Source organism: Emydura macquarii, unplaced genomic scaffold (assembly GCF_026122565.2).
Source record: "Emydura macquarii macquarii isolate MOO-44397 ecotype Brisbane River unplaced genomic scaffold, CSIRO-AGI_Emac_v2 contig_1348, whole genome shotgun sequence".
Taxonomy (NCBI): domain Eukaryota; kingdom Metazoa; phylum Chordata; order Testudines; family Chelidae; genus Emydura; species Emydura macquarii.
In genome coordinates, this window is record NW_027131485.1 from 4,073,414 (window position 1) to 4,101,001 (window position 27,588).

General features: G+C 39.1%; 3 long non-coding RNA genes across 4 annotated transcripts in view; 2 read left to right on the forward strand and 1 right to left on the reverse strand.

Moving 5' to 3' along the window:
* The window catches only part of LOC137155013 (uncharacterized), a 50,314-nt gene extending 39,753 nt beyond the window's left edge, over positions 1-10,561 (forward strand). The window contains exons 3-4 of the long non-coding RNA XR_010920322.1: positions 6,734-6,890; positions 8,905-10,561. This is a non-coding gene — a long non-coding RNA (uncharacterized lncRNA). The remainder of the gene's footprint in view (positions 1-6,733; positions 6,891-8,904) is intronic.
* The window catches only part of LOC137155012 (uncharacterized), a 234,411-nt gene that overhangs the window by 79,288 nt on the left and 127,535 nt on the right, over positions 1-27,588 (reverse strand). The gene's annotated exons all lie outside the window — the stretch shown is intronic.
* The window catches only part of LOC137155014 (uncharacterized), a 40,259-nt gene continuing 33,453 nt past the window's right edge, over positions 20,783-27,588 (forward strand). The window contains exon 1 of the long non-coding RNA XR_010920323.1: positions 20,783-20,854. This is a non-coding gene — a long non-coding RNA (uncharacterized lncRNA). The remainder of the gene's footprint in view (positions 20,855-27,588) is intronic.

Genomic DNA, 27,588 nt, shown 5'->3' on the forward strand with positions numbered 1-27,588 from the left:
AAAAAACAATAAATACACAAAAACAGGAACATGTACAGAATTCAAAATATAGTTTTCCTTTTGGAGAATGTAATGTTAGCCCATAAAAGACCATTGGAGCACTAATTCTAATATTTTGATTACACAGAACCAAACCCACTGTTCTGAGTAACCTCAGACTTGCCATTTAAAACTCAGTTGCTCTTCTCTAGTAAAATGAATGCATGAGAGCAAAACCTAGCAGAAACCCAGTGGGGATGTGGAAGCACGGAGATGTAATTCTGCAGCATGTTGCCCCTACAAACTCGCATCACAAGGGACCCTTCACCTTTCGTCAGGACAGGGTTCCACCAGTCTAGGGATGTGAGGTCAGGGTACTCTCCATAGCATCATCCCTTCTCAAAAGAGTGGACTTCCATGTGGGAGGTCATACTGACATGCTCAATGTCACCTTCAGCAGGTTCTCTCCTGATGCCTACATCCCATGAAGGTACATTTGGATGCAGTAGCCGCTTGGAGGCACAAGTGATGAGGATCAAAGAAATAATGTGAAGGTTCCAAACGTTTTCTCAAGTTCGTGGGCCCTTGGTGGGTGTCCTGAGATCTGTGGGATCTCCCCACAGCTCTTGGAACACCCCAATGATTGGTGGGACTGAAACCCCACCTGGGCAATGGAACAAACTGAAAAGTATTGTGGCGCTTCCTAGATAATCCATGTGTTTTGTATAGGAAGCAATATGGCCCTGACACTTTGGAAGAATCTCAAAAACGTCAGAAAAATCTGCCTAATTTTGCACTGATGTTATGTTAATGTAACGTTCTTGTTTCCCACTTAACAGCTCATCACACTGAGTGCTGCTATGATTAAGAGGCCCATTGTTCAGTGAAAGCATTTATATTATTAAGTATTATTACAAAGTTACTCCTAAAAACCCATAAGTAGACGGGTAAAGACAGAAAGGGCTAGTGTCCCATTTTCACGGACAGACTTTAATTTCTCCCAATATATCTTTTTGTGATCCTAAACATTCTTTTTCAGGCAGGGGACTAGCCAAGAATTTTGGTGCTGGGGGATTAACCTGGACAAATATTATGGGCACATATTTGCAAATGTGATTCACGTTAGGCACTTGATTCTGATGGGGCAATTCACATAAGTAAGTGCTACTCACCATGAGTAAGGTTTGCAGAATCATGCTTTATAGATGTTTTAATCTGCACTCAGAGATCCTGGTTTTTAACATGGCCTCCAATAGCATGTCCAGTGTTTGCAAGAACAGTTAATTGCACCTGAGCTTGAACACGTTAACTACCTGATTTGCCTGTGTATGGTTACACTTATTAATGGCTGCACCGCAGGTTCAATTAAAGGAGCCCAAAATGTTACAAAATACACATTTAACTGAAATTGCTAAATTGAGACCATAGTTTTGGAAGTCTTTTTTGTGGAAATTAAGGCCCCAAGAGTATGATTCAGCACAGCACTGAAGTATGCATGTAAGTATAAGCACATGAGATGTCAACAGGACTACCCACATATTTAAGGTTACACACGTGCTTAAGTAATTTCCTCCAAGCCCAAAGTTATATTTTTAGGAAGCAACAGTGTAGCTATAGTGACAGGAGGGAAAAAAATGAGGTTGAGAGGGAGCTGCTTTTTCCCCCTTGTTATACTAACAAGTTTAATACTAACTTTAATATACTAACAAGTTTAGTGGAGGACAGAAAGGGAAAGCAGCCTTGAAAAATATTTGCCATTCAAGACCTGCATTCATAGTCTCAGTAGTGGATCCATATGTTTCCTGTACTCATACTTAGGCATTGCTTTCATCATAAATATAGAATCTACATTAGCTGTTTTGTTCTTTCCATACATCCTTTTGAAAAATTAAGCTGGTATTTTTTTGCTACTTTATGGATTTTTAAGAATTAGAGTGAGCAGTGTTTACATGAATTGAATATAAAATCAATTCTATCTTGATTACATTTGACTTCAGTAAGTACTAAGTAATGCTTCTTCCATTTAATCAGTGAACAGTGTTGTAGATACACTATTTGCATTTTAATCAAAAATTCTCTCAAGATCCATCCAAACCCAAGTAGCAAGAATCTCCATCTAAGTGCTCAGAAATTAGGTTTGGGTTTTAACAATGAATAGTAAAATGAAATGTTATTTTGCTTTTATTTTATTTTATAGCATCTACTTTAATAAATAAAACTGGTTTAAAAATTGCTAGTTATCGTGGTGTGTTTACAGACTCTGCCTCAACTGTCGAGGCAAAATCTCTTCTGAAAGACAGAATGAGAGCCTTTTAATCTGAGCATAATATTCCAGCTGCTAGAAAAAATAATATGGGAGATTACACTGTCCCATTAATAAGTAATGAAATATGAACTCATAGGTTTCAATTCGTTTTACTCAATGGAAATTATATTATGTTGCTCTTGCTATAGGCTCACCAGCATATCATTTGAAATTTGCATCACAATGACTGTAACTCAATCTTCCTAGATTTTATACAGATATGGATATAGGTATAGATATATGCTGATTTCTGGCTGAAAGGCTAGTCTGTAGAAACATACAAATAGCAGAGAAGAACTCAGATGATCCTGTATAATGGGTGAGTATGTGCTTTCTCATGCAATGAGGCTGAGATTTTGAAAGACCAGAGTGGCTGAACTTGAGGAGCTATGGGAGACATAGGTACATAGATGGGACTTTCCAGGACACTGTAGAAAAGTCCCACCCCTGGTATGACAGCCTCTGTACTGTTGAGGAGGATGAAAGTCTCAGGGAAGAACATCAAGCTGGAGTGAAGGAAAATGATCCCACAATTGGGACCCTCCTTCCAGATGTTGTCATGGTATCCTCTCGCACTGAGGATACCTGTCAAGGGGAGGGAACTCCAGTTATTAGGAAAAGATACGCAATTGTAATGGGGGACTTGATCATTAGAGACATAGATAGCTGGGTTTGTGATCACTAGGAGAACTGCATGGTGACTTGTCTGCTGCGTGCAAAGGCTGGGGATCTCTCAAGACATCTAGACCTACTTATGTGAGGTGCTGGGGAGGAGCCAGTGGTCATGGTACATATAGGTACCAGTGACATAGGGAAGGATAGGAAAGAAATCCTGGAGGCCAAATTTAGGCTGCTAGGTATGAGATTGAAGTCCAGGACCTCCATGGTAGCATTCTCTGAAATGCTTTCAGTTCTACACATGGCCACTCAAATAGGCAGAACTGCAGGGTCTCAACGCCTGGAGGAGACAATGGTGTAGGGAGGGGTTTAGATTTATTAGGAACCAGGGAACCTTTTGGGGAAAGGGGAGCTTATACACAAAGAACACCTAAACCAAAATGGAACCGGGTGCTCGCACATAAAATGAAAAAGGTTGTAGAGCAATTTTTAAACCAAGGGGTGGGTGAAAGCTGACAGGTGCGGAGGAGCATGTGGTTCAGACAGAGACATCCCTTAGGGAAGGATCTATTAATGGAGATTCCCTATATCCTAGTAAGGAGGAGAGGATAGAAGAGGATAAAATATGGGTAGGATCTGATGAGAAACAGTCAAATGAAGAAGAGTCCCCTTCAAATACATCACATAATGGCATACAGCTAAAAAGTGACAATGTTTTAAAAGTGCTTATAAACAAATGCTAGAAGTCTAAATACTAAGATGAGTGAACTTGAGTGCCTCATATTAAATGGGGATATTGATATAATAGGCATTACAGAAAGTTGGTGGAATGAGGATAATCAGTGGGACACAGTAATACCAGGATACAATGTATATTGGAAGGACAGAATAGGTCATATTGGTGGGGGAATGGCACTGTATGTGAAAGAAAGCATAGAGTCAAATGAAATAGAAATCTTAATGAACCAAACTGTGCCATAGAATATCTAAGGATAGTAATTCCATGCTTGAATAACAAGAATATTGCAGAAGGGATATACTACCACCCACCTGACTGAGATGGTGATAGTGACTGTGAAATGCTCAGGGAGATTAGAGAGGCTATAAAAATAAACTCAGTAATAATGGGGGATTTCAGCTATACCCATATTGACTGGGTAAATGTCACCTCAGGACAGGTGGCAGAGATAAAGTTTCTTGACCCCCTTAAATGACTGCTTCTTGGAGTAGCTAGTCCTGGAACGCACAAGAGGAGAGGCTATTCTTGGTTTATTCATAAGTGGAGCACAGGACCTGGTCCAAGAGGTGAATGTAGCTGAACTGCTTGGTAATAGTGAGTGATCATAACAATAAAATGTAACATGGATCCCCGGGGGGAGAGGAGGCGGGAGAACAGAGACACCAAAACAGCCCACCACAGTAGCATTTAATTTCAGAAAGAGGAACTACACAAAAATGAGGAAGTTACTTAAACAGAAATTAAAAGGTACAGTACCGAAAGTGAAATCCCTGCTAGCTGCATGGAAACTTTTTAATAATAGAGGCTCAATTTAAATGTACACCTGAAACTAAAAACATTATAAGAGGACCAAAAGAGTGCCACCAAGGCTAGACAACAAAGTAAAAGAAGCAGTTACAGGCCAAAAGTCATCCTTTAAAAAGTAGAAGTTAAATCCTATTGAGGAAAATAGAAAGGAGCATAAACTTTGGCAAGTGAAGTGTAAAAATAAAATTGGAAGGCCAAAAAAGAGTTTGAAGAACAGCTAGCCAAAGACCCAAAAAGTAACAGCAAAAAAATGTTTAAGTATATCAGAAGCAGGAAGCCTGCTAAACAACCAGTGGGGCCACTGGACAATCAAGATGCTAAATGAGTGCTCAAAGAAGATAAGGCTGTTGCAGAGAAACAAAATTAATCTTTGCATCGGTCTTCATGGCTGAGGATGTGAGGGAGATTCCCAAACCTGAGCCACTTTTTAGGTGACAAATCTGAGGAACTGTCCCAGATTGAGGTCTCATTAGAGGAGGTTTTGGACCAAATTGATAAATTAAACAGTAATAAATCACCAGGACCAGATGGTATCCACCCAAGAGTTCTGAAGGAACTCAAATGTGCAATTACAGAATTACTAAGTGTGGTATGTAACCTATCATTTAAATCAGCTTCTGTACCAGATAACTGGAGGATAGCTAATGTGACGCCAATTTTTTAAAAAGGCTCCAGAGGCGATCCCAGCAATTACAGGCCGATAAGCCTAACTTCAGTACCAGGCAAATTGTTTGAAACTATAGTGAAGAACAGAATTAACAGACACATAGATGAATATGCTTTGTTGGGGGAAGAGTCAACGTAGTTTATGTAAAGGGAAATCATGCCTTACGAATCTACTAGAATTCTTTGAGAGGGTCAATAAGCATGTGGACAAAGGTGATCCAGTGGATATAATGTACTTAGATTTTCAGAAAGCCTTTGTCAAAGCTCTTGACAAAAGGCTCTTAAGCAAAGTAAGAGGTCATGGGATAAGACAGAAGGTCCTCTCCTGGATCAGTAACTGATTGAAAAATAGGAAACAAAGGGTAGGAATAAATGGTCAGTTTTCAGAATGGAGAGAGGCACATAATGGTGCCGCAGGGTCTGTACTGGGACCAGTGCTGTTCAACATATTATAAATGATCTGGAAAAAGGGGTAAACAGAGAGGTGGCAAAATTTACAGATGATATAAAACTACTTAAGAGAGTTAAGTCCAAAACAGACTGCGAAGAGTTACAAAGGGATCTCACAAAACTGGGTGACTGGGCAACAAAATGGCAGATGAAATTCAATGCTGATAAATGCAAAGTAATGCACACTGGAAAACATAATCCCAACTATACATACTAAATAATGAGGTCTAAGTTAGTTGTTACCACTTAAGAAAGAGATCTTGGAGTCATTTGTTGATAGTTCTCTAAAAACATCCAGTCAGTGTGCAGCAGCAGTCAAACAAGCTAACAGAACGTAGGGAATCATCAGGAAAGGGATAGAAAATAAGACAGAAAATGTTTTGCCTCTTTATAAATTGCCTCTTTATAAATCTATGCTATGCCCACATCTTGAATACTGCGTGCAGATCTGGTCACCCCATCTCAAAAAAGATATATTAGAATTGAAAAAGGTACAGAAAATGGCAACAAAAATTATTAGGTGTATAGTACAACTTCCATAGGAGGAGAGGTTAATAAGGCTAGGACTTTTCACCTTGGAAAAGAGACGACTAAGGGGGGGATATGATAGGGATCTATAAAATCATGACTGGGGTGGAGAAAGTAAATAAGGAAGTGCTATTTACTCCTTCTCATAACACAAAATCTAAGGTCACCAAATGAAATTAATAAGCAGCAGGTTTAAAATGAACAGAAGGAAGTATTTCTTCACACAACGCACAGTCAACCCATGGAATACCTTGCCAGAGAATGTTGTGAAGGCCAAGACAATAATGGAGTTCAAAAAAAGAACTATATAAGTTCATGAAGGATAGGTTGATCAATGGCTATTAGCCAGGATAGGCAGGGATTTGCTTTTTGCCAGAGGCTGGGAATGGCCAACAGGATGGATCACTTGATGATTACTTATTCTATTCATTCGCTCTGAAGCCTGGTATTGGCCACTGCTGGAAGACAGGATACTGAGCTAGATGGACCATTGATCTGACCCAGTATGACCATTCTTATGTTCAAATAAACATGGGAAACTAGCATTTATAGCAATATCTTGTCTATGTTGGAACTTACAAAAGGAAGAATACATATGACAATGTCTTATGCTTTGTGTATGGTTTCTTGGCATATCATAGAATCATAGAAGATTAGAGTTGGAAGAGACCTCAGGAGATCATCTAGTCCAACCCCCTGCTCAAAGCAGGACTAACCTCAGCTAAATCATCCCAGCCAGAGCTTTGTCAAACCGCAGCTTAAAAGCCTCTGAAGATGAAGATTCCACCACCTGCCTAGGTAACCCATTTCAGTGCTTCACCACCCTCCTGGTGAAAAACTTTTTCCTAATATCCAACCTAGACCTCCCTCACTGCAACTTGAGACCATTGCTCCTTGTTCTGTCATATACTACCATTGAAAACAGCCTAGCTCCATTCTCCCTGGAACCCCCTTTCAGGTAGTTAAAGGCTGCTATCAACCCCCCTCCCCCTCATTCTTCTCTTTTGCAGACTAAATAAGCCTAGTTCCCTCAGTCTCTCCTCATAAGTCTTGTGCTCCAGCCCCCTAATCATTTTTGTTACCCTCCGCTGGACTCTCTCCAACTTGTCCATATCCTTTTTGTAGTGACGGGCCCAGAACTGGACACAATACTCCAAATGCGGCCTCACCAATGCCAAATAGAGGGGAATAATCACTTCCCTCGATCTGCTGGCAATGCTCCTACTAATGCAGCCTAATATGCTATTAGCCTTCTTGGCAACCAGGGCACACTGCTGACTCAGATCAGCTTCTTATCCATTGTAACCCCCAGGTCCTTTTCTGCAGAACTGCTGCCTAGCCCGTCGGTCCTCAATCTGTAACTGTGCATGGGATTCTTCCGTCTTAAGTGCAGGAGCTGGTTGCTTTGAAATAATTGTCCAAGACTCTGACTGCTCTATCATTGTTTGTCCAAAAACTCCTTTATTGGCTTCATCTCTTGGATTCAGCAGTTAATGATTTCTGATTTATCTCATTACAATTCCTATTTAAATCAGCTACAACTAATTTAATCAGCAAATTACAGCTTCAAACCTTGTCTTTTTAATTAAAAACACCATAGTAACCTTGTAAAAAATTATTCACTACCTCATTAAAAGGAATCCTAAAATCTCCTTACCTTGCTAAAACCATGAGATTTTTTTTTTTTTTAATCTCATCTGGTCACAAACTGACCAAAATTTCTAAATCATTAAAACATACATAACTACTCAACTTGATCCATGTGAAATATTCACCATGAGCTAGTGTGAATCAGCATAGGGATATTGAATTAAATGGAGCTACCCCAATTTACATTAGCTGAGATGCTGGACTTGTTTGTATTGATAATTATTTGTGTGACTCATTCAAACACTCTACAGTAGCTCAGACTCTGGCCCTCTTTGTATTGATAATTATTTGTAGGATTCATTTAAACACTCTCTTTGGCCCATAGTCTGATTTCCGTTACATTGCTGTAAAACCAATGATTTCACTAGAGTTACAGCAAGGAAGACTTTAGAGCATTGACTAAAATGAAATCAGCCAATCAGTTTCCCATAACAGTTGTGCTCTGGACACAGAGGAACAGGTGCTAGTGAGAACATAATCAGAAATGCATTTCCACTGATTCTGGGAAGGCCACAGGTAAAGGGGATTTTATTTCACTGAAGTTATTGCAGATTGACATTCACATAGCTAGATCAGAATTTGCCCATGACACATTTTGCTTGGCACCTATAATCTGTAATATTCAAAATTAGTCTCTTCATTGCTATAATGTGTGAAATTGCCTCTCTGTTTGTATGATCTGTTCTCTTTTTATTGTCTCTCACTCCCATTGTTTATTGTCAGCCCCTGCTGTGTTATATCCGATTTAGAATCCAGTACTGCACCCTTTATTTATACCCCTCGATAACACCTCCCCCACCACACCCAAAACATTGAGGACAATCCATGCTGCCCTTGCCATGATGGATGCAGGAGGAGTCCCAGGATTGTGGGGGATTGTTTCATCTGCAGAATAAGTTAGATCAGCCTTAGAGCTCTAGCTTTCCTCCCTCCCTCAGGCAACACTTGACCACTCGACACAACCTTGGAGAGGTAGCTCTCTGTCATGCAGGGATTCCCCCATGGAAGGGAATTCTTGGCTGTACCTTTACAGACCCTTCATAGCATTAGAGAGATACAAAGGGGGAGTATTAAGGGCCACATTCAGTCCCATTTGTCTCTCTTTGCCTTCCCATAGTTGCATTCTTACCATCTTCTTTGTTTTCATGCTTTATTCCCACAGATGCTGTTTGAAGAGAAGTCTGAAACCATTTTATCTACCACAAAGCTCTGCTCCACTGAGCCTGCTGATGATGTTAATGATCCTGCTGGCTTCTTACTATTCCACTTCTTCGTGCCCTACATGCTGCATTGCTATGGCAACGTGTATCTGATGTTCTACAGCCTTCATTTGGAATGTAACATACCTTATTTGTTTTTACTCTTCTTTCTGAAGCGTAGCAAGTTGTAAGTCATTTTGAATGCCATTCCTGAAAGGATACACACTAGGAGCAGTGCATATTGAAAGAAACACTGCAAATCTCTAGTCTCTTCTTATTTTTAAAATAAGCTTTGACTTGTTTCTGGCTATCCCATATTTACTGAATCACCTGCTCCTCCCAAAAATTTCTCTCTGATGCACCAGTCCAGTCAGTCTTTTAATGAACAGAGCATGTAAACTTTACCTTGAGAACGGAGTACATGCTGTGTCTTGCGGAATTACATGAAAAGGAGGCTTTCTTTCCACTCACGTACCTGAAGTCTTCAAGCCCATAATCATGCTTAAATAAGTGTCCTCAGCTGAGTTCTTATTGGTGTATTCAGAAAACTTGTTATTCAAAATTTAAGTCATTTAATTCAGAGCTGGGTCAGTATATGGGATTTTTTAAAATTACTCTCCATTCAAAAGGACTGTGAGTATTGTACACTGATTATGAATATCCTACACACTGGTCCTTCAAATGTGCTTACTTTGTCAGGGCCCTTCCACCACTCCCTGAAATGCTTGATGGTCTAAATAATGCTTTCACTTAAATAAGGGGAGTCCCAAATAGCTGAGTATGAAAAAAGAACCACAGCCGTTACTAAGCTGTATGTTTGTTTCATTGTGGGCTAAATCAAGGCTACAAAATTCACTTCCATGGTGACCTACATCAGTTTAGATTTTACTCTCGCTGCCATAGTGGAAATGTTTCTGTGAACACTACCACTTCAATCTCCAGAGAAAAGAATGTTAGTCTCTGTTGTACCATCAAAAACCTGTTGTGTATTAATGCCCTCATTTAACACACGTGGAAGTACTATAGCCTCACAAATGCCTTGATCTTGTTAGTCCTGTTAGAGCCAAAGTTTCACCAGCAATGGTGTAGAACCTCTGGTTCAAACAGACTAGTTTGTGGGCACAAATAATGTTAAATAATGTAAAGCGCAGGGATCAGTAGCAAGTCCCATATTCCTTGCATACCCATTCCCTTATTCACAAGTGTGCAGAGTGAGAAGGGGGCAGAGGAAACATGGGCTTAAAAGATATGCTTATCACACCAAGGAAGCCTGTAGGGGTTCTCTCTTGGACGCACTTTAGATCTGTCATTAATGTACAATAAAGTTCTCCTATATTCCCTGCCCTGTACATCACTTATACATACAACCAAGACACCCGTATTGTGCAGGATCAGGTCCAAAATATGAGGGACCATCACTGAACATTCCAGCCTGAGACTCTGCCCTGGTCTCACTAACCTGGCAACTCGGCGACAGTCGACGGGAGTTACACAAGCTACGCAGAGTAGCTTGCGTAACTCCCATCGACTGCTGTGCTTCCCTTCTGCGCAGTGTCTTCACTGCCCCAACAGGAACCGTGTTCCCGTCGACGCAGCGCTACGCCACTTGAGGGGGTGGTTTGCCAGCGTCAACTTCTGGATCGACTGAGCGGGTCTTCACTGACCACTCAATCAATCCAGATAGGTCAATCTGACAACGGCGACTTTGCCGCCATCAGTATAGACATACACTCTGTTAATTCCCTAATAGCGGTCACCATGTTAGCCTCTATTCTTGAATTATATCTTTCCCATTATCTTTCTATGACGGATACACTCAAACACTGTTGGTTTTTCACCTGTGATTGCTAGCTATAACATTTTTGTCTCCTTGATTTAGATTTTTTACTTCTCTCAATAGTGATTATTATTGGAATTCTAAATAAATAGAGACTGCACCGGGAGACCTCTGGCGCACAGAGTTTTCCATGTCTACTGAGTGCTTTCCATCCCCATGCTTCTACTCCTCTGCCTTCTTCCTGTGTACATGATAAAGTATGCAACTCGGGAAATACAGCAAGGCTTTAATTTTAGCTAAATATCCAGAGAGCTGGAAAATAATGTGCATGATGGAAAAATTTTAAAAAGAAAAAATATCATCTCAGAGTTTCAACCTTAATGGTAAGATTTCTTGATTTAAGTGTATCTGAGACAGACCACATGACCCTGACCTTGCAATCCCTATGCAGGAAAATTTAATAAATGTAATAATAATCCAATCTGCTGTTTCATTAGTGAGTAGCCTTCCCCACGCCATGAAATGAGCTGTAGGAAAAGGATTGAGACACAAATCATTCAGGGAGGGCCTTGACACAGTTCAACATCTAGCCAAAGAGAGCTTGGAAAAGGAAGTGATGTCTGGATGGCGTGTGGAAGAGAGCCAGAGGACTATGTGTGAGTGTGAGCAGCAGTCTGGAGGCAGAAGCCTGGGACCTGGCTGAAGAAGGAAGGTCAAGAATCTCAGAGTTGGGACAAAGAGGGTGGAGAGAAACTGGAAGACCAGCTGTTGCTGGGCAGGAGGCCACCCTTCCACTGTGTATCAACAATTTCAATTTCATACGGACACCTATAGTCATCCTGCTGGATTAAATGCTTTATATGGAGGAAAAAGAGTTAATATTTTTAGATTTTCTTATTCTTAACCTCAAACTGGACAAACTGATTTTTTTTTTTTTTAATATTATGGTTTCTTATGTGACAAATTCTAGGTTTGAGAGAAATTATTCCATTTTAAGTAATATAAATTCCCCCAAAACAGGGTTTAATATAGAGCTGTAGTGAAGTTTTAACAAAACGTTTTTTCATCAGAATATGCCAGATCATCAAAACCAAAATTATTTGTGGGAAAAGGTCAATGAATTTCCTTTTTCTAAAAATTTTGGGGAAAAGGTGCTTCAAAATTGTCAAACCATCCCATTTCAACATTTTCTAAATGGAAATTTCTGTTCTGGGAAGAGAAGCAACTTTTCATTTTGAAATTTAAGTTAAATTTATAGTAAAAAGTAAAAAGATAGAAATCAAAACAAAAGGTTTTGAAAGTCTCTAAACAAAATGTTTTGATAGACTGCACCCAATTTTTTTTTTCTTTCTTTTTAAATTATTTTTTATTTTCAGTTCAAGAAAATTTTGGAGATTTTGAATTTTTTTCTCAATACCAGAAGGGAATTTTTTTTTTTTTTTTAGAAATCTCAGAAATTCTTTCGGGATGGAAAAATCATTCCCCATCCAGCTCTAGTTCAGTATAATCCCACTGATAGGCCTAATTTGGAGTAACATATCCTGTATTATAGTAATAAAGATATGAAGTCACACTGGGTGATGGAAGGCGCAGAGCAGTTCACGTTAAATGCAGGTGTTTACTAGAGCCATCCCCTTGCACAGAACTAGATGGCTGTCAGAAACATGAAACAAAGTGCACACTGCTGAACTTACATGAATGCACTGGGGATAAAAAATTTTCTATATTCTCTTCCCCTTTACAACACAGAGCACGCCTTTGGTAACAGAGGCCTTGATTCAGCAAGATGTTTCAGTAGTTTTACTACTCCCAATATATTGGTGACTGGACTCAGTCATACAGCCTGAATTATAAACTGCCTTTCCTACTGGCATGCTGTGTGACCTTGAGTAAATTGTTTCAGGTTCCTGTATTTCAGTTTCCCCAGTCTGTGAAATGGGATCAATGATACTATCTTCCCTGTCAAGTGCTTGTGATGTACAGATGAAAAACTCTATGTAAGAGACAGGTGTTAATACAATTACCTTTGACCTTAAAGTTATGTACATACTGAAGTACCTTGCTGAGGTAGAGCCAAAGTAATTAATACACAGCCTTTGTAAATAGAAGATTGTTTGCACAGTTATTCATATTGCTAATACTTAACACATCAGACAGTGCAACTAATCACCACCCTCATACTGCCCGTGAGAAGTCAAATCTGCTGTTTTTCTGGAATATCATATCTAAAGTATATTTTTAGGCTTGTTGGCTGGCATTTCAAAGGTGTGTCCAATTCAAAGGATCTTTGCACAACTTTACCTGTATTTGTTTTATTTCTAATTTTTGGTTTTGTTCCATGGTTGCAATCAGTTAGTGCTGCATATGTGCAGTCTACTTATTGGCATGTATTTTATCTATTTCAAGTAACTGAAATGCTAGTCATTTCCAACTGGAGTGGATTTTAGCTCTCTAGAGCTGGCTAACCACTCTGGCTATGTTAAGGGGCTTTTAATGGGTATAAAGTCTATGTATATACATATATTTCTACAGACATACAATTTTTGTTTTATTCACTTTGCACATATTTAAGATGAATGCTACGGACATTCAATCTTAATATGTCTTCCTTTTCCTCTTTACGACTAGTTTGCTGTCATCTGGCATCAGGGGTTTCTTCACATCCAGTCAAAGTAGTCTCTGCATTTCTAAATGTATGCACCTGAGATGCATCTAGAATTAAATAATCATCATACAATTTTGCCCACACTTGTTCAGTTGTCCTTGCCTGAGCTACTTGCATCCAAAAACAATGCTATACCAGGACTGCTTACTAGTTCTTAAAAAAACACTTTCTTTGTGTTTTGTGATGAGGACTGTGGCTATTTCCATTTCCTCATTCAAGTTTAGAATCCCCTTTGACAACGCACACCTGTTCTCAGACTGTAATTTCTTTGAAGCAGAGTTCACGTCTACCAATGTGTTTGTACAGCTTCTGTCACAATGGGGTCCTGATCTTCACCTCTGGAAGCTACAACAATTATAATATTTAACCCACAGAAATCTAAGCCTTACTGAACTTAGAATGGGTTCAAATTTGAACCACCCCTGAGCTTTGCTCCTACGTTGAAAAGAAGGAACAGCAATTGAACAAGCTAGAGAATAAATTAGCAAGTGGGAGATGCTCTGTAGGCTGAGCATTCATTTTCTTCTTGGGGGATGTACAAATCAGTTAGGCAGCAAAGAACAAAAAGTTCCCAAAATTGGAGGGACCTGTTCACTGAATCCTAAGGGTCAGAAGTTTATAGGGACAATGTCAGAATTTTTCTGCCAACCAGACTATATTTTGCTCACGTTGATAAAACGCTAAAGGAAATGCAACTACTAAAACCTCACTGATTAAGCAACTAGATAGTGCCAGACAGAATTGCATTATAAACATTAATTGCATATTGGCTCAACTAATTAAAAAATTAATACTGTACAGGGCAGAAAGCTCATTATTAAAGAAATTGCTGCTTTGGGAAATGAGCCAGTGCTTTTAAGGAACAAACTGTATAGTCAGTGTCTCATCAAAGGAGGCTATGAGAAGCACTGTGGAGTAGATATGAAAGCAACACTACCATACACAACCAAGGTGGCAGCAAACCCTAGGGACCTGTTGCCAAAGAGGGGATTTTGCTACCCACAATAATTGAGAACCTTAGGTAACAAAAGTAAACTAAATATTTCAAAGATACACAGTTGACATTTAAATATAGAGGTGAGCCCTCTCCTCATAAGGTTTGGGGGAAATGGTAATGGGACATGGAACATTTCACTTTGCATGTTCATTGTGAAGTTCTGCAAGGTATTGTGCATCTTCAAAGTGGGTACCTAGTGAATACACTAAGAGCTGGAGACTCTCAGAACCTTATAGAATGAGGGTAAGGCCAGGAGGGACCATTGGAATTCTCTAGTCCGACCACCAAAAATTCAGTCAAGAAATGACATCACCTGGGATGGTGACAAATGGCGGTGCTCTAGTGGGCTATAATCAATGGGGGGTCAGCTCAACAAACAATAATGATAATAACGAGTGTTTACATAGAGCTTTTCCATCAGTAGATCTCAAAGCACTTTACAACGGAGAGCAGAATCATTATCCCCATTTTATAGGTGGGACACTGAGGCACAGAGTGGTGAAAGCCCCGATTTTGCAAAGCATTTTAGGCATTGCTCCACTCAGCATTGCCAGGCCTAACTACCAGATTGTTTAACAGTTTTTAAGGTGCCTAGAGATGCAAATAAGCACCTAAGTGCTTCTGAAAATCCCATTAGGCATCTGTCTGCATCTTTAGGCACCTAACACCTAGAGAAATCTGGCCTGACATAACTTATCCAAGGTCACCCAGAAGGCCAAGGCAGAGCCCAGTCCAGTGCACTATCTACTAGGAAGCACTGCATCAGAATGAGACTTAATTAAACAATGGGATTATGCAGTTGCTGATAGATGCACCCTGAGGGCTAGGATTTGTGTACATACATGCATGCACAGACACACACACCTTAACTCTATGTACATACTCACAGATACAATCCCATTATTCTCAGTTGGGACTGTATGGTATCCTTCACCTGTTAAATATTGTAAGCATTCAAAGGTGACTAAAATCAATATACTGAATACATCTGTGTGAGGAAGGATTCAAGCACTGAACTGAACTCAAGAAACCTGGGTTTAGTTCCCTGCTATGCCATGGAATTTCTGCGGGATCTTTAGCAAAATCACTTCATTTCTCTATGCCTCAGTTCCCCATCTGTTAAATGGGGATAATAGTTCTTTGCCTCCCTTGCTTATTTAAGCTCTTCGGGCTTTTTGTCTCTCTGCATGTGTTTGTACAGCACCTAACACAATGAGGCCCCAGTCTTGGGTGGGTTTGGAAGTGTTACTATAATATAAATAAGTCAGCAGCAGCAGCCACCAAGTTGTTAATTCACCTAACATTCTCTTTTCTTTTTAATACAAATATGTGTTCTGACCTGATGGATGTTTTCTTTCACCACAGATGCACACTTGTATTCTGCTGTAATTTGAAAGATCATGTGCCATACACATTTATGATATCAGGTAATAATAGACAATAAAGCAATAGATTTCTTGCCAAACACCACAGATTTTTCCCTCTAAGTCACATCAACATTTTAAAAGCAATTTCTATTCAGAAGACTTAAAGCAATTATAGTTCAAGCTTAGATTCCATTTGGATTTCACTGATAATCAACTGGTGCATCCTAAACAGACTAATTGCAGTATCATTTTCATTCTGTTTGGTATAAAGTATGCATGAATTTAATCTTTCAAGGACAGATACCATATACAGAGCACATTGTAACATTTCAGTTACGTTCATTGACAGCTACTGTTAGACTTTTCTTGACCATGAAAAGGGATTGTAAGTATTTTGATTGAGAATGAGTCTCTGAGATCACGCTAGATGTAAATATTTTATTTTATTTTGAGGGTCTTATGAAAATCACATCCCTCAATAGAGACTTCATTTTGGGCAAGTTGAGACAGTCAGATCTGCTTTGCTCAAAGAGCTGGGCTACAGCGGAAAATTTAAGTGTGCTGGTAACAAACTGTGTCCATGGAAGTGTCGTATTTGTCCGGTTAAACCATACCAAAGCAACTCTACTGTGCAAAATTGAACATTGAACAATTGGTATTGAGCAGGGTTGTCTATTGGCAGAGCAAGAGTAGACTGGGCTTGTCTACACTTGAAACGCTACAGTGGCACAGCTGCAGTGCTGCAACAGTGCTTCAGCATAGACACTACTGACATCGACGGGAGGGGTTCTTCCGTCGGTGCGGGTAATCCATCTCCCCGAGAGGCGGTAGCTAGGTCGACAGACGAATTCTTCCATCAACTTGTCTACATGGGGGATGGGTTGGCTTAACTATGTCGCTCAATGGTGTGGATTTTTCAAACCCCTGAGCTATGTAGCTGGGTCAAACTAACCTTTTAGTAGACCATATGCTAACGTATCCAAATAAGAGGCAGAGAATCAGGAAAAAGAACAGTCATGCCCAATACTGCAACTTCTGCTGATTCATAAATGCACCAGTTAAAGGATTCCTGAAATAGCTGACTACACACAGGTGCTCCAATATATGCAACTAGTTCTGGTCATACAGCATAGCCCAAAAAGACACAGGCAGAAATGTTTTTGAACTGTCACACTAATTTATAGCCTTATGTATAAACAGGCACACATTCCACTGTGGATCAGGACTGTTGTAAATCTCATCTCATTTTCCTTCACACTTCTCTAATAAACATGTATGTGAACAATGTAAGGAACACCACAAAATTTAGTTAATGCTTCACACCCCTTCGCGCAACATTTTAATGGAGAGCAGGCTTGTGTTCTTGTCTTTTTTGTTTCCTAGGATTTGTCTCCAAGATCCCATTAACGGGGCAAGCTGCAGAATTAAGTGGCCTCCTACAGCACGTGCTTCATGTACTGAAATGCCTCTTTGTATATTGTTGGATGAAGGGTGCATTATTTTTTGTTCAAAACCACTCTGTCCCTGCATTTGTCCTGCTGTTTAATACAATCACACAATAAATACAGACACATGGGCACAAATCATACATTGTGAATAAAGTACTTCTAACAACCCCAATCCTCAGGTCCAGCCAAGATGCACTTAGCACAGGTTTTTGACAAAAAGGGAGAAGACGGCCATACATCACCTTTGTGCTTGCCCAATCAGGAGGTTCCTAGCAGAGGCCAGTTTGGCTCCTGACGTAAGTTACAGAAGCCTTAGGGCTATTCTAATTTACAGACACCTGTAACAGCTCCCACAGCAGCAATGCAGCAGCCAGGGACTGCTAGAGGACAGTGGGCTCTGACTACACCCTCTATCCTCCAAAACATGCACTGACATGAGCTCTAAGGTGGAGACTCTCGAGGCATAACATAGAGCTCCCTAAACGAGGGGAATCTATAAATGCTTCATCAGATATCAGATTATAATGCCCCCTGTGAGAAGCTATGTTTATTTGTAGGGTGATGTCTAGGAAGAGAGAGAACTCTGAAGAGCTTGATAAGAGACCATTTGATGTGGAGGAAGGAATAAACCCTGAATGTTGCACTATCCTGGCTCTCTCTTTTCCCATGTTTGAACACAGAACAGTCACTGATGCCAGATTTAATGATCAGTACAAAGCAGTCTGATTGGGCCAAGGATCCGGCCCAGCATTGTCCTGAAAGCCAATGCAGTGTCAATGTTTAGTTAATTAATACATAAGCCATGAAATATCTTCACTCTGAAAGATGCAATAAAAAGTAAATTCTATTTTAGCTTCATTTTTATGCCAGTCCATAACTGTACAACATAAGCAGGATTTTCAGTAGTGCCCAGTGTTGGCCTAACTTCTCCCACTGAAGTCAATGGGAGTTTTACCATTGGCTTCAGTGGCAACAAAGTTAAGCCAATGATGAAGAATTTTAAACATCTCAGCCTTAGCATCGGCAAAAGCCAGACATTTTTCCAGTAGTGAAGAGAAATTGAAAAGCTAATTGTCAAATACATATAAATGGAGACATTTTATTTTTATGTAACAAAATAGACAGGCAACACTAATGCACCTTCTGCAGCTGTAGTTGATATCCCAGATCTAGTAGTGTCACTTTTAAGGTTGGGATATGGAAGACATGGCAGAGGGCAGAGGGCAAATACCACATCTTTGTTTCTAGCAAATGCAGCTCTTTGTTATTTATCATTTTTTCATTCCATTTCCATCCTTTACAAATTCAAAGACGCTCAATGTCTCGAGTGAATTCCTGTAATTAGATTTCAAGGACTAGCTGGTACTTAGCTTTCATTTACAATTATTTTAAAATGTGGAAATTATGAGTAGCATTATTTGTGTTATTGCTTTAGGGGGAGTTGATTTGAATAAGTTGTGAGCAGGAGGAAACTACACAAAAGGGATAAATATGGCAAGGCATGTAACAAAATATTGGCTTATAGGCAAAGTGAGGATGCAAAATTGCTCATTCTATGAATAGAGGACTTGCGTTTACAAGACTGTCAAGCTGGTAACTTTCAGAACGGCTAAAATTCACCTAGGGTCTAGTCCTGAAAGATGCTGAGATGAGGATGCACAGCACTTTGTAAAAGCAAATTATCCCAAACAGTTATTTAAATGGATGGAGAATTGGGTCATATCATTAACTACAGTTATTTTATTTACTTTCCATTGAACTGTCTGTCACTTATTTTACTTAGACTATGGAGGGATACAAGGTCTCCACTTCAGGTGTATCCTAAATAGTTGTCAAATGAAGACAGTCTTAACATGAAATGTGTGAAGAAACATTTTATTTGTTAACTGATATCTCTGCTTGTGCACCTGGAATGAGAAGAGAGACAAAGAAAAATAAAAAAGCAAGAGAAAAATTACTCCTTTTATCCTTTACCCATAACAAGTTGTTATTCAGAATGCAGTGGGACCTTGTCTGAATAACGAGCGAACAAAACTGTGTAGGAACCTGGAGACAGGCCCCAGTGAGGGCCTACTGGGCGGGGCCATGCTATGACAGTACCACTTCCTACCAGTGCTTCAAAGCATACCTTTCTCTGACTGTCAAGGGAAAAGGGTAGAAAGAAATGTTTTTCAATTATTTTGTATTTCATGTTAGCTAGTTTTAAAAAAAGTTAACCATATATAAACATACATTTCACAAATAAAATAAGTTAATACAATTAAAAGAACACGGATTCAGTAAAATGATCCGAAGAGAATGCTATATTATTTTCCAAGAAAAAATATTCTAATACTACTACAAGTATAGAGTTCTTAAGATCATATGAAGTATGTGACATTTAAGAATACAAGCTCTGATGCTAATTCTAGGCCTTCCTTTCCCATAGCCAGATGCATATTCTTCAGCTAATGTTTTTTAGTTTCTCATAAATCTCTTTTGTAATTTTATTATGGAGTACTTTTTAATTAAATAGTTTAACTGGGGGGTGTGTTCTGTGCTCTGTGCTTTAAGAGGTGAGCATGTGTGCACTGTATCATACGTCTCTGGGGTGCTTGTAATAATTGCTCCACTTTAATGCATACTAAAGAGATATCCATAACAATAATTCTAGTAGATGTCTGGAGCTCAAGCGACAATTGTCCCAGGCAGATTTTAATTATACTGTGTACTCTGATATTTTAATCTTCTTTGAATACATGTTAACTATTTATCAACAGATAGAAGAGACGAGGTGCATTTCATACAGTTTAAAGAGGCCTAAATTATCAGAAAAAACTCATGATCAGGAATGAGTGTTCGTTTGTGTGCCTAATTTGTGCAGTTACATTACATCAGTGATGCATGAAATTCTGCACACAAATGATCGATTATTGTCTAACTGGGCAGCTGCACACATGACTACAGGTTTGGTGTCTGCCAGTTGTCATAATTACACCCCTGCAAACTAAGAAATACAGCAACAGTACAATATTAGAGTTATGCAAACTAGCACACAGATGGTGGGAAGTTAAAAAGTGCCCAAGTGACTTGGGAACACAAATCCCATTGATTTTCAATGGGACTTCTGCCACTAAATCACTTAAGACACTTTTTAAAAAAACCTACCCACAGAATCAATATTAGAAGGGGACATGTCTCTAGTACTAATATATGCCCTGTTAATATTAGAGCTGTGCCAACCCTTCAGCTTTGGATTGAAATGAATTCTCAAACCGTGCGTGTCAGATCCAGTTTGGATGGATTCCATAGTTGGATCACATAGATTTGTGAAGATTAGCATTTCCCATGGTTTAATCATGTAGCCAATCCATATGGTTTGAATGGGTTCACATTTGGAGAAGAGAAGTTTTACCTTTAGTTAAACACAGGCAGACATTCTCCTGCTTTGCAGGCTCAGATGGAGAGAACACTATGAAAAGAAAACATTTTTCTAGGAAGATATGCAAAGGAAAAGCAACTTGGTTTCACAATCTAACTTTACTTTTAATTAAACTGGTGCTTAGAAAAATCAGCCAGGTCTTTGACTGATATTTTGTGTATATTTGCAGTGCTCTGTTTGCAGTCTTGCTGTGGTCAGCCTGTGTGATGAATGCCATGTAGTCCTCTCTCACATACAGGTAATCCTTGTATATATACACATACATATATGTGTACATGTAGGGAGAGGTGGTCAAAGACAAAGGATATTTGGATATCCAATTCTCATTAGAAATCCCTTAGCTGGCTTTGAACATCTGACCCAGAGGTCTCTTTTTTCCATAGTAAGGTCACACTTTATATTAAAGCTCTCCTTATAAATTGTTTATAAAGGACTAACAAGTGATTTACAGATGTTATATGCATACTGCAGACATGAATAGCACTGTTATAAGCACTTCCATAAAAGATGTAATGGATGGGTATAAACTACAGTTATAAATAAACTACTGAACTGTTGGATTGTATAACAACCTTTAATAAGGCGAATCATTTCCTATTCAGCAAGAGTGGAAGTTGCCCCCGCCCCCCCCATTCTTGGTTTGCCCCCCTCCAAACTTTTTCAATTCCATTATGTTGTCCATTTTTTGCCCCAGCCCCCAACTTTGCAGGGATTTCTGATAATATCATCACATATATTCTATATGCTGACACAACTTTGCCCTCCCCCTGCCCCGAATGTTTCTGAAATGACACCCCAGCCTAGAATAGTTGATTAACCATTTATAAAAACACCTACTAATAATTTTAAAACACTTTATAAACTCTTTAGAAATGGAATCAAAAGTGTGGCATGCTAAGTTTTCCTGACAGACAATATGCGCATAATTATTTGATCTGCATCTCAATCTTATGAATATGAAAATAATTTCTGTGGTTAATATTTTTTCCAAAATACATTTGCATAAATTTTGCCCCTCCACATAATTTGTGCTTAACAAATAATAAAATAATAGCTGATGTATTCTAATATGTAATTCACATAATAAACAGTAATCAAGATTATCTGCATTTTATTTTTCTTCATATGCTTTTTTATTTTTTTCTGGGAAGTGCATGTAGCAGCTTACGGGTGACTATCAATGTCCAACTATACTAAGGAGATATTTTCCCCAGGACGTTTTCAGTAAATTCTATAATTCATTCCGTTAGCCTTGTCAAGACTGGATGCAAAACCAATTTGGAGTAGGCAGGATTTTCTAGTCAGGGAGTTGGCTATGACTGTCGCAAGTGAAACGTATTACCTAACAATAACACCATGTAAGTAAACACCCTGTTATTCCATTCACTGGCTTTCTGCTTTCTACTTTTAACAACTACAGAAGAATCTCAATGCAGAATTTCTCTTGCCTCTCTAAAACTGATTCTATCTGTACCCTTAAGCCTTCACATTGCCCAAAGGACCTCAATTGGTTATGGTTGGTAGGTGATTGGGGCTAATTTTGGTTATCCTCAGAGATGTCATTTGCCATTGAACTTAGATTTGAATCTGAATGATGAGTGTGTCTAAAATTAAAGCCATCATGATAGGATGTCTGCTATACATGCATGTTCTCTTATAGGACCCAGTGCAATCAGGTTCTCAACCCCTCCCGAGAGTGACATTGCTCAGCATTTTATAAGATCAGGTCCATGGTCTCCAGTTTTCATTCTCTGGGCAAGTCTATGGAATTGTGCCTGACAAATACGCCAGCAGAAGAAGATACCGGCATCAATTCAGGAAAACACTTAAACAGGTACTTAAGTCCTGTTGACTTCAATTGGATTTAAGCATGCGCTTAAGTGCTATCCTCAACAGAGATGCTTCTCTGAATTAGGACCCAAGTAACCTGTGTTTTAGCTCTCATTGAATGAGTTGTGTACTCGGCAGCCTCTCAACTGAGTAATAAAGTCATGCATTTCTGAGTGCACTGCCACATAAGGTTCCTTAATGGAGCCATAAAACCTTTAAAAACTTTCCTGAGTACTGTATTTCTAGGCCATAAACTCATTGCCCCATAAATTAGCAATATATATTTATATAGAAACTTTCCAGAAAAATTCAAAGTTGTTTTAGGACACATTCATAAATTTGTCTAAAACATAAATAATGACATAATATATTTCAAAGCATGCATAGCTCAGCTGAGCAAATTAATGGTGCAAACATTGGAGAAGCAATGGCTGAGTTGGCATGCCAGATACAGAAAATTGTTTGATGAATAAAAGCAAATAATTCATCTTAGAATCTCTAAACTATGGGCCATATTCTGAACTCAGATGTGCACCTGCAGCTCCCAAGGATTTCAGCAATACCTGATGTTAAAGGGAGACATATACACATTGAATTCATGATGTCTAACCCATGGGTCAAGGTCTGGGACAGCAGTAACTGAAAAGTAACATCCCTGTGGTCAAAAGAGAAAAAAATGATCCTTTGTTTGTTTATTTTGATGTGACTATTGTGTCCTAATATATGGTCTCTGATCATTTAGACACTGGCACAAATTATTTCCTGACTTGAACCCTATCCAACCTCATTGATTAGTGAGCAAAATTGGTCCCATTGTGCCCAAAATATTCTTGTGAGTGCCTGATTTTTTGCCTCTTTGCTCAATTCAGTGCTAGTACCTAAGTAGCCTACAGGCAGTTGTCTGGAACAATTTTGTTCACTTTCTGCCATTAGGTGGAACAATCAGGGTATGGAAATAACTTTTTACCTTAGGCCCAGACCATTGCAATATTTTATTCCCTCACTGCATTCCAGGGCAGAATTTGGTTCTAGGAGCCAGAATCTGATACTTTCCCCAATTATTTCAATGGGACTACTCACAAAGTAAGGTGCTAACTGACATGAGCAAGCGTGTCTAAATCTGGCTGGGTCTTCATATATAGTACTGTTCCCCTTGAGTACTTGCTATAGGAGACAGCACTGTAGATAATGATAGACTTTTTAAAATTTGATGTGTGTTAGTTTGTATTTTGTTTTTAACTAGGTTTTACTGAAAAATTACCATTTTTCTCTGCCTGGCCTTCAGCTCATATCCAGCTGGATTCAACTTTCATATAGGGATGAGAAAATAAATATTCCTTCCTTAAACGACTAATTTTTCCTGAAATTCAGTAAATTTAATAACAGGGCAGCAGCATTTATTCAAGACAGTTACAGCTTGGATCAAAATGATGTAAGAAGCTGGAAAATGACCTAAGTGTCACAGTGAATATCTCTGATATAGACCCTCAACAATTGCTTCTACATCTTTAGCTACATGTGAGAACTCCCCACCCCATCACGTCTTTAACCAATTTTTTTAATAATACGCCATTGGACACAAGTTGATCTTTTTCTACCAGTTTCACAGTTGGGCAAACTGAAGGTCAGATTCTCAGCTGATGTAAATCAGCATAGCTCCTTTGACCAGGATTACACCAGCTGAGAATCTGGCACCCGAGTCTGAATCTGAACTGTCCAAATCACATAAATTAATGATGGATTTAGGCTCATAACTCGGGAATCCTGACTCCTCGTATCTTGCTTTAAATATTACACCGGCCTATCATACACTGCTTTTTCACCATCTCTAAAATTGAATAAAAAGGGTTCATCCAAAATGGCCATTTTGCTATCCAAATAAATCTAGGCTACACTGTTTCTACCATACCTGCCCCTAACAAAGGGCAGAGTTAAAATTATACTGTAGACTGTTATACCTATGAGGTAATGCTACGTCTTATGGATATAAAGCACAAACTAGCATTTTATATACGATAAGAGCCCTGGAAGTAAAAACAATTATTAATTATTCTTAATACCATTATAATATAGACAGGAAGGTATAAGATCTACCAATACCCATCCCCAAGGATAGTCCCAACATGCCTGTTGTGTGTCTATCACAGATGATCCATGCTCAGTGCTTCTCAGAAAAGGGGAACTTATAATCAAGCTTTCTGCTACAGCAGTAAATGGAGTGCCACCTAGGGTGACCAGATGTCCTCCTTTTATAAAGACAGTCCCAGTATTCAGGGCTTTTTCTTATATAGGCACCTATGACCCCGTCCCGATTTTTCACACTTGCTATCTGGTCACCCTAGTACCACCTCTAAAGGTTCAGCCCTGCCCATACATGCAACAAACATCTTATTGGACCAGATAGGTGCATACATTTGCACACATACAGCCTAAGCTATATATGGAAATATTCTTTGTCTATGCACAAGTCAGCAATTGTGTGTGCAGGTGACCAGGTGCATGCCAACTGCGTGCCATTAACCGACCAAGTGCATGCTAGCCACGCACAATAGTACACACCTCTGCCCTGTGTTGTACCTTATAAGCCTCGGATACCTAACACTCTTTTAACATGTGAAAGGTTTTACCTTTTAGGCCTTTTCTTCTGCTACTTCTTTTTTACTTAATGGAATTAGCCTGCACGGCTGGTAAAATTATACTTCCTGCTGTGACAGATGTTCTGTATTAACGTTCTGTGGCTTTGCATACAAGTAGTCCACCTGGACACTTTCCCTTAAAAAATTATGAGCTCATCCTGGCTGTATTATACCTGTGTTTTCTGTCACACAATAATAGAGGAGGTTGTTGCTGAACTGCTGCAGGGGTGTTCTATTTAAACTATTATTACCTAGCAAAATAAGTAGGTCTGGTGCTTACCTAGTGTTGTGGGAGTCTCTTCAGAAATGAGCTGCAAAGTCTATATTACTCTCCTGACAGGAACACTTTTTACTTCTCTTTCAGTTTCTGCCAGTTTCAGGAGTCAGCTGAGATATATAGGATGGGCTGAAAGTGACGGCCTATATGCAGGCTTTAAATGAAGATCTTTTAGGCTAACTGGGCCTCTACTGTATTTATATTTTAAATCTGTGTAGAAGAATAATTCCAGGGGACACATTTAAACCTTATAATTTAATAACCTTCTTACTGAGTGGGCATTTTGACAAGAGGAAGATGAAGCCAGAGACACTAGTGTATGTTCATACAAGACAGCCATAAAGAAGACACGGCAAATCTAATGGCTTCCTTAGGTTATGTTTTCCTGTTTAATGCACACACACACACAGACTATATCTACATTGTTAACATTAATGGAAGAGATGCATGCGCATCCATAGTTATATATGCAGTTTTTATGAGAATTTTATATATTTTGTAAGGATTGGAATGTTCCCATTGACCCTCCTATACAACACTAAGTGATACAGAACACACTAGTTCAAGTATTAGAAACACATACTACAGTGAGTCATTACATAGAAGTTACAGCTCCCAGGAGAAACAGAGATGGTATATTCAGACCCTCAAAAATTTCAAAAGACCAGGAATTCAATGGTATTTGACTTCTTGCAAGAAAAAACTCCCAGTATTGGGATAAGGGATTTTGAAATGAAATGTTTGCTTCTTCCTGTATAACATAGGAATATGTCAGGGGTGGCCAAACTTAATGACCCTCCGAGCCCCCCCTCCCTGCTGGGCAGTATCCTCTACCCCCACCACCCTGCTGCAGGGCAGAAGCTCCGAGCTCCCCACCCCAGTCTGGTAGGCGGAGAATGGTGGGGGGGATATAGGGGGCTCCACGAGCCGTGCTTTAACTGTAAAAGAGCTGCATGTGGCTCACAAGTCACAATTTGGCCACCCTTGGCATATACAATCCTAAATTCATTACCCACATTAAATCTAGCAGATGATATAAGGATCAAATTCTTATTTAGGATGATTTATTTCAACAGTGAGTGCAATCCTGTTTTTATCAACACAACATTTTCTAAGGAAAAACTTCATAAGGGCAAACACTTTTCTCAATTGATTTGTATGATTATATCAAACTCCACTTCAGGTACTCTCCAGTAGATCACAAGTGAAAACAAAAAATGTTCCCCTCCAGTTCGTTCATTAATTAAATTCGTTCCTCAGAATGACTAAAACCTTTCAACTTTGACTTGTGAACATTAAGAGTCAGTCAACGATAGGAGTTCTAGAAGTATCTGTCATTGTTGGAAAGGTTCTCTTTGAACATTTGCATTATAGGGGGAAGGTTCCTTTGAAATATTCATAGCAGGAAAATTGAATCTCCAAAGGACATTTTCTCCTTGCACTAGGCCCAGTGTTGAAATACGCCTTACTCCAGTAGCTCTCAACCTTTCCAGACTACTGTACCCCTTTCAGCAGTCTGATTTGTTTTGTGTCCCCCCAAGTTTCACCTCCCTTAAAAACTATTTGCTTACAAAATCAGACATAAAAATATAAAAGTGTCACAGCACACTAGTACTGAAAAATTGCTTACTTTCTCATTTTTACCATATAATTAAAAATAAATCAATTGGAATATAAATATAGTACTTACATTTCAGTGTATAGTATATAGAGCAGTATAAACAAATCATTGTCCATATGAAATTTTAGTTTATACTGACTTCACTAGTGTCTTACATAGCCTGTTGTAAAACTAGGCAAATATCTAGATGAGTTGATGTACCTCCTGGAAGACCTCTGCATCCCCCCAGGGGTTCATGTACCCCTGGTTGAGAAGAACTGCCTTACTCCATCAGATACACATTATGAAACCAAAAGAGCTTTCACATTTACAGTTGGAGAGACATGAAGACGTGAATGGTTTTATACAGCAGGTGATCCAATATATTTTATTGCCTAATAAATCAAGGTTTCTCCCCTCTTACTTTTGGAAATCAGTTTAATATTATTTTGGTGGATAACGGGATGATCGCTTTAAAAAAAATCAGCATGAATTAAAAAAAGAAGGAAGAAAAAGATTCAGAGAGATAGGGAAGAAGCTTCAGAGATGGGAAAAGAAAAAGGGGTAAAAGGAGTTGAAAAGGTCAGGAGGTTACATAACTAAAAACTTCTAGAGAGGCAAAGATTGAA